The sequence below is a fragment of the Arachis stenosperma genome, chromosome 9 (genome assembly GCF_014773155.1).
Source record: "Arachis stenosperma cultivar V10309 chromosome 9, arast.V10309.gnm1.PFL2, whole genome shotgun sequence".
Classification (NCBI taxonomy): Eukaryota; Viridiplantae; Streptophyta; class Magnoliopsida; order Fabales; family Fabaceae; genus Arachis; species Arachis stenosperma.
Window position 1 is genome coordinate 125374061 of NC_080385.1, and position 2712 is coordinate 125376772.

At 37.8% G+C, this 2712-nt stretch overlaps 1 non-coding gene across 1 annotated transcript; it reads right to left on the reverse strand.

The window, feature by feature from the left end:
* Positions 1 to 1591: 1591 nt before the first annotated feature.
* On the reverse strand, positions 1592 to 1699 carry LOC130953955 (small nucleolar RNA R71). Its single transcript, XR_009076114.1, has one exon. It is a non-coding gene; the product is annotated as a small nucleolar RNA R71 (small nucleolar RNA).
* Positions 1700 to 2712: the final 1013 nt, after the last annotated feature.

Sequence of the window (2712 nt, forward strand, 5' to 3'; positions counted from 1 at the left end):
TGCATTCTCATATTGTTAGTGTCAGTAGTATACAAACTGCTAAGTTTGGTGTCTTGCATGCATTGTTAATTGATTCCTTTTGCATTTTGATTATTAAAAATCCAAAAATATTTTTAATTTGTGTCTTTTCAAGTCAATGATACAAAGAATTGAAGATTCAGAACATACTGCAAAGGAATTACACAGAAAAAGCTGAGCATTCAAAAATGCCCAGTGAAGAAGGCAGACTGGCGTTTAAACGCCAGCCAGGGTACCTGGTTGGGCGTTTAACGCCCAAAAAGGTAGCATTTTGGGTGTTAAACGCCAGAATGTATACCATTCTGGGCGTTTAACGCCAGGATGGTGCTAGGAGGAAGATTTTGTTTTCAAATCAATTTTTTTTAGTTTTTCAAAATCAAATCTTTTTCAAATCAAATCTTTTCAATCAAATGTTTTCAAAATCAATTTCTTTCCTTTTTAAAAGATACTTACTAACAATTAATGATTTGATTGAACATCACAAGATTGTTACCTTTTCTGTTGAGAAAGGTTTAAATGTTTCAATCATATCTTTTCTTGTTAGGCAAGTCATTAATTTTTAAGATCATATCTTTTCAAATTGTTTTTCAAATCATATCTTTTAAAATTGTTTTCAAATCATATCTTCTCAATCACATCTTTTTAAAACCATAACTTTTCAATTAAATCTTTTTAACCACATCTTTTTCAAAATAGTTTTCAATCAAATCTTTTTAATTTCTAATTTCAAAACCTTTTCAAAAATCACTTGATTTCTTTTCCACTTTGATTTTCGAAAATCAATTGATGTTTTTCAAAAATGTTTTCAAAATATTTTAATTAATTTTCGAAAATCTTCTTCCCTCCTTCCCACATCCTTCTATTTATGGAGTACCACTCCTTCTAAATGCACAATTCGAACCTTATCTAATTAAAGTTCGAATTCTTCTTCTCCTTCTTCTTTCTATTTTCTCTTTTCCTCTGACATTTCAAGGAATCTCTATACTGTGACATAGAGGATTCCATACTTTCTTGTTCTCTTCTCTTTCATATGAGCAGGAGCAGAGACAAAGGCATTCTTGTTGAAGCTGACCCTGAACCTGAGAGAACCTTGAAGCGAAAGCTAAGAGAAGCCAAGGCACAATTCTCTTTAGGAGACCTGACCGAATTCTTCAAGGAAGAAGAGCAAATGGCAGCCGAAAACAACAACAATGCCAACAATGCAAGGAAGGTGCTTGGTGACTTCACTGCACCTACTCCTGATTTCTATGGGAGAAGCATCTCTATCCCTGCCATTGGAGCAAACAACTTTGAGCTTAAGCCTCAATTAGTTTCTCTAATGCAACAGAATTGCAAGTTCCATGGACTTCCAATGGAAGATCCTCATCAGTTCTTAGCTGAATTCTTGCAAATCTGTGACACAGTCAAGACTAATGGGGTAGACCCTGAGGTCTATAGACTGATGCTATTCCCTTTTGCTGTAAGAGACAGAGCTAGAATATGGTTGGACTCACAACCCAAAGAAAGCCTGGACTCTTGGGAAAAGCTAGTCAATGCCTTCTTGGCAAAGTTCTTTCCACCTCAAAGATGGAGTAAGCTTAGAGTGGAAGTCCAAACCTTCAGACAGAAGGATGGTGAATCCCTCTATGAAGCTTGGGAAAGATACAAACAATTAATCAGAAAATGTCCCTCAGACATGCTTTCTGAATGGAGCATCATAGGTATTTTCTATGATGGTCTCTCTGAACTATCTAAGATGTCCTTGGATAGCTCTGCTGGAGGATCTCTTCATCTGAAGAAGACGCCTACTGAAGCTCAAGAACTGATTGAAATGGTTGCAAATAACCAATTCATGTACACTTCTGAAAGGAATCCTGTGAACAATGGGACTAGTCAGAAGAAAGGAGTTCTTGAGATTGACACTCTGAATGCCATATTGGCTCAGAATAAAATATTGACTCAACAAGTCAATTTGATTTCTCAAAGTCTGTCTGGAATGCAAAATGCACCAAACAGTACTAAGGATGCTTCATCTGAGGAAGAAGCTTATGATCCTGAGAACCCTTCCATAGAAGAGGTGAATTACCTAGGAGAACCCTATGGAAACACCTATAATTCTTCATGGAGAAATCACCCAAATCTCTCATGGAAGAATCAAGAGAGACCTCAACAAGGTTTCAATAACAATAATGGTGGAAGAAACAGGTTTAGCAATGGCAAGCCTTTTCCATCATCTTCTCAGCAACAGACAGAGGGTTCTAAGCAGAATACTTCTGACTTAGCAACAATGGTCTCTGATCTAATAAAGACCACTCAAAGTTTCATGAATGAAACAAGGTCCTCCATCAGAAATTTGGAAGGACAAGTGGGTCAGCTAAGCAAGAAAGTTACTGAACTTCCCCCAAGCACTCTCCCAAGTAACACTGAAGAAAATCCAAAAGGAGAGTGCAAAGCCATAAATATGGCCGAATTCTGGGAGGAAGAAGAGGCAGTGAACGTCACTGAGGAAGGCCTCACTGGACGTCCACTGGCCTCCAATGAGTTCCCCAATGAGGAACCTTGGGAATCTGAGGCTCATACTGAGACCATAGAGATTCCCTTGGACTTACTACTGCCTTTCATGAGCTCTGATGAGTATTCTTCCTCTGAAGAGGAGGAGTATGTCACTGAGGAGCAAGTTGCTAAATACCTTGGAGCAATCATGAAGCTGAATGA